This window comes from Salvelinus namaycush, chromosome 28 (assembly GCF_016432855.1).
Source record: "Salvelinus namaycush isolate Seneca chromosome 28, SaNama_1.0, whole genome shotgun sequence".
Lineage (NCBI taxonomy): Eukaryota > Metazoa > Chordata > Actinopteri > Salmoniformes > Salmonidae > Salvelinus > Salvelinus namaycush.
In genome coordinates this window covers 10,543,715-10,552,092 of record NC_052334.1, presented here as the reverse complement: position 1 = coordinate 10,552,092, position 8,378 = coordinate 10,543,715, and the positions used below count along the sequence as shown (strand labels likewise).

The window sequence follows — 8,378 nt, the reverse complement described above, 5'->3', positions numbered from 1 at the left end:
TTCACATTAGACAGGATCAATGTTGTACACATCAATTATTACATTCGCCCTGTCAGTCTAACAGAGTCAACGCACGTTTACTGACTTATTATATCTGAGTTGGAATTTTGTGCCAAAAGACTGAACAAACAAATTGGACCTCAGACCAGGAAGGGGATGAACAATGTTCCAAACCTTTTTCGGTTAATGTACCAACAACTGAATTTTGCTCTGCCAGGAGTATCCCTGAAGTACCCCCTTGTGCATTTTACTAGTCTATAGTCTCATGTGGTAAATTCAATTGATTGGAGATGATTGGGAAAGGCTCACACCCGTCTATATAAGGTCCCACAGTTGACAGTGCATGTCAGAGCAAAAACCAAGCCATGAGGTCGAAGGAATTGTCCGTAGAGCTCCGAGACAGGATTGTGTCGAGGCACAGATCTGGGGAAGGGTACCAAACAATTTCTGCAGCATTGAAGGTCCCCAAAAACACAATGGCCTCCATCATTCTTAAATGGAAGAAGTTTGGAACCACCAAGACTCTTCCTAGAGCTGGCTGCCCAGCCAAACTGACCAATCAGGGGAGAAGGGCCTTGGTCAGGGAGGTGACCAAGAACCCAATGGTCACTCTGACAAAGCTCCAGTTCTTCTGTGGAGATTGGATAACCTTCCAGAAGGACAACTACCTCTGCAGTACTCCACCAATCAGGCCTTTATGGTAGAGTGGCCAGACGGAAGCCACTCCTCAGTAAAAGGCACATGACAGCCTGCTTGGAGTTTGCCAAAAGGCACCTAGAGAACTCAAACCATGAGAAACTTGATTCTCTGGTCTAACGAAACCAAGATTTAACTTTTTGGCCTGAATGCCAAGCATCACGTCTGGAAGAAACCTGGCACCATCCCTACAGTGAAGCATGCTGGTGGTGGCATCATGCTATTGGGGTGATTTTCAGCAGCAGGGACTGGAGACGAGTCATGATCGAGTGAAAGATGAACGGAGCAAAGTACTTCTCCGGAGCGCTCAGGATCTCAGACTGGGGCAAAGGTTCACCTTCCAACAGGACAACGACACTAAGCACACAGCCAAGACAATGCAAGTCTCTGAATGTCCTTGAGTGGCCCAGCAGGAGCCTGGACTTGAACCCTGATCTAAAATCTTTGGAGAGACATGAAAATAGCCAAGCAGCGGTGCTCCCAATCCAACCTGGCAGAGCTTGAGAGAATCTGCAGAGAAGAATGGAAGAAACTTCCCAACAAAGGTGTGCCAAGCTTCTAGCATCATACCCAAGAAAACTCAAGGCTTTAACTTGCCACTATAGGGGGTGCTGTTTTCGCATTAGCATAATTTCCTCTACAGATTAAACTGCCTCTTATTCAATTATTGCTCTTACATATGCATATAATTAATACCATTGGATAGAAAACAATCTATAGTTTCTAAAACCGTTTCAATTTTGTCTCTGAGTTAAACAGAAGTCATTTGACAGCACTTTCCCTGACCAAGAAGAAGAATGCAAGATGTGTATGCTCGCTTCAACGCTCTGCCTATATATGGTCACGCCACCTATGACCCGAAACACACTTCATTCGTCTTCCTCTGGGTGTCAAGAGGACGTCAGAGGAGAAATTTTTTGTTTACCTTGTACTGACGTGAAATAAGACCTATTTCTTTGGCGTGACCGACAACTTCCGGTTCTCTGACTCGCGCTATTTGGAGGTGCGATTGTCTACTGTTTTGCTGCCGTTACGGATGAAAACTATCTCCGTCTCGAAGTTTGTTTGATACATGTGACCATATCATCTTAATGTATGTTTTTTCAATATAGTTTAATCAGATTATTTGAATTTTTTCGGGAGTTTTGCCGTGTTCCGTTCTGTGACTTTTTTTTACTTTGGCCAGTCGACCAGTACATATGCTAAATGAAGAGGGAAAGTTGCCATTATGAATGGATTGAACGACTCATCAGGACTAAGGACACATTGATCAACATTCTGATGAAAGATCAGCAATAGTAAGACCCAATTTACGATGTTATTTCATATATCTGTCGTGCATGTGAACTGGTCGCGGGCGCCCAGCTGGTTCTGGCTGGCGTGGCTATGCTAATTTAGCGCTACATTTTGTTTTCGCTATAAAACATTTAATAAATCTGAAATATTGTTTGGATTCACCAGATGTTGGGCTTTCAATATCTGTACGCTGTGTATTTTTCTGAAATGTTTTAAGATAAGTAATTAGTTATATGACGTTGGTCTCTGTAATTGTTCTGGCTGCGTCAGCACTATTTCAGATTGCAGCTGCAATGTAGAACTGTGATTTATACCTGAAAAATGCACATTTTTCAAAAAAAAACTATGCTATACCATAAATATGTTATCAGACTGTCATCTTATGAAGTTGTTTCTTGGTTGTTGGCTATATATATTTTTATTTAGTCGAATTAGTGATAGCTACTGACGCAGGAAAAAACTGTTGGAGTAAAAAAATTGTGTCTTATGCTAACGTGGTTAGCTAATAGATTTACATATTGTGTCTTCCCTGTAAAACATTTTAAAAATCTGAAATGGTGGCTTTATTCACAAGATCTGTATCTTTCATCTGGTGTCTTGGACTTGTGATTTAATGATATTTAGATGCTACAATTTACTTGTGACGCTATGCTAGCTATGCTACTCAGTGGGGGGGGAGTGGGGGGTGATCCCGGATCCGGGTTGGTGACTCGTTAAAGGTTAATCGCTGCCAAAGGTGCTTCAACAAAGTACTGAGTAAAGGGTCTGAATAGTTAGATTTCGAAAAAACTGTTTTGCTTTGTCATTATGGGGAATTGTGTGTAGATTGAGGGAAAAAGGCTGTTTAATCAATTTTAGACTAGGGCTGTAACGTAACAAAATGTGGAAAAAGTCAAGGGGTCTGAATACTTTCGGAATGCACTGAATGTGGTGTGTAGACCAATACAAGTTTCCATGTAAAGTCCAGAGATTAAAGGGATCACATACTGTGTACTTATTTATTTATGAACATACATATTTATGAACATACTAATGAGATACAACAAACACTTTGCTAATTACATTGGTGAAGGCTTTAAAACGTTGCCTCCTCTCAATATTCTAGGCAGATGAATAAATATAAAAGCTAAGTTAAATGTTTATATTATAAAGTTTGTAACCTTGGTATTAATAATTATTTAATCCGTAAAATATGTATTTTCTCATATGTTTGTAGTTATAAACTGAGGGTGAGGGTATGGTTTCATCTACTGTAAGATGTTAGTTACCAAATTAAATACGTACGACAACAGGTTGTCATAATAGTACTTAAACAATATCTCTCACGCTGTTCATTTTCTGTGCAGTTTGTTTACAAAAGAACCTCAATGAAACAAATCAGAAATCTTCTCTTTACACGGTATATATATTCCTCTTTCTACAATACGCCTGCGATGCTTTACTTATTACTGCCACCTTCTGGATGAAATTTGAAGTGTTCATAATCAACCATTCGATTCAGCAATGTCATTCATCTTTTGTTTCTGTCAAAGCACTTCTGCCCAAACAACCAGCCTGGTTGGTCTCTATGGGCCCTGGTCAAAAGTGCTGAATTACACCCTATTACTCCTGAGGATAGTTCTGTGTACTCACACATAGTAAGATATTAAAAGGTAAGTTAATTATATTGACATCTTAATGTTAGATGGTAGCTTGAAGAGGGCACTCTGGCCATCCACTAGTAATTCATGCTATGATAGCTTCATTTGAAGACACCTCCTTATAGAATACCACAGTATGAGTCATAATACCCATAAAACCGAGCAGTCAAACAGGGAAATGCTTTCACTCGTTTTCCCACCATTCATTTTTCCCATAAGGGTTGTGTTTCGTGACGTTTTGATATCCGTGTAAATCTCTCTAGGACAAGGGGACTTTTACCAATATATTTGCCTGTATTTACCACCCCAAAATGAAATGCTAATTAGCTGTTCATAAAGAACTAAAGATGCCATGATGATCTGCCAAATCGAGGCAAAGGTAAGACTCTCTGGATTAACTATCAGCTAACTGTTAGCTAAATGTAGTCATGAATAAATTGGCCACATTTTACAGAGGTAGATTTATTGAAGCTGAAAAGATTTTGATATGGAGCCACGACAGATTTGTCCCTTCTTACAAAATTGCCGCTGACGGTATTACCTTAGATGTATCCTCTCTAAGCTGACGTCAGCCAGGTCGTCATTGGCCCATTTGTCCCTGTGCTTCTAGAACTTAGCGTCGTCCGACAGCCTGTCCACCTTGTGGATAAACACCTCAAAGTTGATGTCTGGGTTGACCTTGTAGGCCCTGGTTACTGTGAGGTGGAGCCGACTCAGTGCCTCCTCATCCTAGAGACAGACAAGGACAGGAAAGAACAGTAAGTCTTATTTAATTTATTTAATGTGTACTAATGCAGCTAAAAACTTAATTGCAGTAGCACCTACCAGAAAACACGTAAAGCAATAAAGCGAGATACAGAAAAATGTAATTCATAAAGAGAGTTGAATCAGGAATGTAAGGTCCATCACGGTCTGAGTGGTGGAGGGAGGTTCTCACTGGTTTAATACAGCAAGTTTGACGCTATTCTACTGTTTTAACAGAAGTAAGGTAGCTAACGCTTTCTATGCACAGCCTGAGTGTAATTAATGCATTTATAGTGCCTTATAGGATTACTATTACACTCACAGTAGTCTTTCGAGTCCATCCTTCCAAATCTCGTTTTGTTGACAACGTGAGTGATGTCTGGGCATCCGAAGCTAAACTCTAGACATGCTTTAAAACATTTATAATATTGTTGTATAAAAATCCACAAATCCCTTTTGATGCATTCACAATAGATAACACCATGGACTCAGAAGATATCTGGCCCTAGCTCTTCTATAACACATAGACGGTTCAAAGACAGCGGTCACCAAAAGGAATTGCTGATTGCTGATTGATGCGCCTCACAGCGATACTCATCAAAGAGGTGTGGAACACATCTAACAACTTTTAGTTTCTATCACAATCCAAGGAGACTTTGCTTTTCTACTTGCACTGTACAATAGACAGTTCTGAGAAATTCTTTAAATGTATTTGAACTGAAATGTATCAATCCCAGAAAGAATCCTGCAACCTGGAATTCTTCAACCAGGATTTCTGGAAAACCAAGGAGTTTTCAGAAAGTTTTGGGAACTTTGCAACCCTAGTACGGACACCACAGTTTCCATGTAGTCCCCTGTGAGTTGATGATGAAGATGAGGGCCCCTGTTCCTCGGAGATCATCTTGAAAATTCCAAATGTTTTGCATAGTCAACTTACACACAGCTCTGACACACACACTTACCCCACCAGACATGCCACCAGGGGTCTTTTCACAGTCCCCAAATCCAGAACAAATTCAAGAAGGCATACAGTATTATATAGAGCCATTATTGCATGGAACTCCCATCTCATATTGCTCAAATGAACAGTAAACCTGGTTTAAAAAACCCCAGATTAAGCAACACCTAACAGCACAAAACCTCTCCCCAAATGTTTTTCTTTTTTTGTACTTTTTAACCCATTTTTCTCCCCAATTGGTAGTTACAGTCTTGTCCCATCGTTGCAACTCCCGTACGGACTCACTAGAGGCGAAGGTTGAGAGCCATGCATCCTCTGAAACACGACCCTGCCAAGCCACACTGATTCTTGACACTGCTTGCATTAACCCAGAAGCCAGCTACAACAATGTGTTGGAGGAAACACCGTACACCTGGTGACACGAGTACAAGGAGTTGCTAGAGCACGACGGGACATCCCGGCCGGACCTTCCCCTAACCCGGACGACGCTGAACCAAACCTTCCCCTAACCCGGACGACGTTGGGACAATTATGCGATGCCTCATGGGTCTCCCGGTCACGGCCGGCTATGACACAGCCCGGGATCGAACCTGGGTCTGTAGTGACGCCTCTAGCACTGCGATGCAGTGCCTTAGACCGCTTCCCCACACGAGAGGCTGCCTCTCCCCTATTTGACCTTGATATTTTGTGTGTATGTATTGATATGTATTGATATGTATTGATATGTATTGATATGTATTGATATGTATTGATATGTAGACTGTGTGCCGTTTTTTTATTTATGTTGTTCTTTCCTTGAGCTGTTCTTGTCTATTAATGTTCTGTATTATGTCATGTTTCATGTTTTGTGTGGGCCCTAGGAAGAGTAAACACTAAATATTCATACATTTGTTGTATAAAAATGCATAAATGCCTTTTGATGCATTCACAATAGATAACACCATGGACTTAGAGATCTGGACCGAACTCTTCAATAACACATAGACGGTTCAAAGACAGCAAAGTCACCAAAAGGAATTGCTGATTGAAGCGCCTCACAGCGATACTCTTTATCAAAGAGGAGTGGAACACATCTAACAACTTTTCGTTTCTATCACAAACCAAAGATACTTTGCTTTTCTACTTTCACTGTACAATAGACAGTTCTGAGAAATTCTTAGAATTTATTTGAACTGAACTTTATCAATCCCAGAAGGAATCCTGCAACCTGGAATTCTTTAACCAGGATTTCTGAAAAACCTAGAGTTTTCAGAAAATGTTGGGAACTTTGCAACCCTAGCACGGACACCACAGTTTCTATATAGTTACCTGGGAGTTGATGATGATGATGAGGGCTCCTGTTCCTCTGAGATACTCTCGTAGTCGAAGGTCGGGTCGAAAAAGTCGATCTGTCCGGTTATGTCCCAGATCTGACAAAAGAACTGTTGGACAGGTCCTCCCTGCAGAGCTTGTTGGTTCTCACATAAGGGACATATTGTAGAAAATCAACTTAGATAAAATAAGATTTGATCGTCTGTTTCATTTGCATTGCATCATGGAAAACTCCTTACAAGACAAAAACAAGGGTACATTCAACCTTCTCCACCTCAGACCCATCAGGAGGATCCTGGGCTTCACCTCCCCACTGAGAGGGTCACTAATACCACCTGGGGGTGGAGAGAGACATATTTGGGGGCAGACAGACTGATCAATAAGATCAGTGTTTCCCAACTCCAGTCCTCGAGTACCCCCAACAGTACCCATTTTTATTGTAGTCCCAGACAAACTCAGAGCAAACAGTGCCATCTCTGGCCCTGGCGCTAAGCTGGCCCAATAAAATGCTTCCTCTGACCTTGATAGCTGCCTACTGAGGGAGGAATTACATTTATATTTTGACATTTGTCATTTAGCAGACACTGTTATCCAAAACGACTTACAGGAGCAATTAGGGTTAAGTGCCTTGCTCGAGGGACTGTCTAGATCTCTGCTGTTTGTTGAGGTTTACATCTTCCCTGCGACCTGCCCTGTCTGGATCTGCGAGGAGTAACAGCGTAGACTACATTGCTACCATGACAAAGATCAAAGCCAGTGGGAGCACCGTTGAGGACAGTGGTGTCTCTCTATCACAGGTGAAGGATCAAACACAAATATTTCTGCAAGCAGTTATTACAACAACAAGAAAATAGTGTTGTGTCCAAATACTGGTGAAGTCAACTAATAAAATAATGGACGACCTGACCAGAGAGGTCCAGGACCTGAAGAACAGTTTGCAGTTCTCCCAGGGTCAGCTGGATGAGTTGAAATAGGAGAACAGCAAGATGACAGCAATCTGTAAGTCATTGAGAGAGGACAACAGTTCTGTATGTGAATCCATGATAACAATGACGCAGAAATCAGATTATCTCCAGGGACAATCAAGGCGGAACAACATTGTTGTGGACGGGATTGCAGAATCTCCACAAGACCTGGACGGAGTCTGAGGACAAAGTGAGGGAAATTATCTTGGAGAAACTGAAGATGGACCACAGGAAGATTGAGGTGACGAGTGCCCACATGACTGGAAAACCCACCCCTGGCCCAGGTGACAGGCCCAGGCAGTTAGTGGTCAAGTTTCTGAGGTTCAAGGACAAGGTAGCTGTTCTAGAAAGAGCCAAGAACATGAGAGGAACATACAGTACCATGAAAAAGTATCTGCCCCCTTTCTGATTTTCTCTATTTTTGCATATTTTTGATACTGAATGTTATCAACCAAAACCTAATATTAGATAAAGGTGTGTTTACAAATAAAATAAAAATGATACTTTTTTTCTTTATTTAGTTAACAGAGTTATGCAAAACTAAATTCCCCTGTGTGAAAAAGTAATTGCCCCCTTACGCTCAATAACTGGTTGTACTACATTTAGCTGTAATGACTGCAACCAAATGCTTCCTGTAGTTGTTGATCAGTCTCTCACATCTCTGTGGAGGAATTTTGGCCCACTCTTGCATGCAGAGCTGTTTTAACTCAGCGACATTTGTGGGTTTTCAAGCATGAACTGCTCATTTCAAGTCCTGCCACGACATCT

At 41.4% G+C, this 8,378-nt stretch overlaps 1 pseudogene; it reads right to left on the bottom strand.

The window, feature by feature from the left end:
* The window catches only part of LOC120023035, a 32,705-nt pseudogene extending 25,628 nt beyond the window's left edge, over positions 1-7,077 (bottom strand).
* Positions 7,078-8,378: the final 1,301 nt, after the last annotated feature.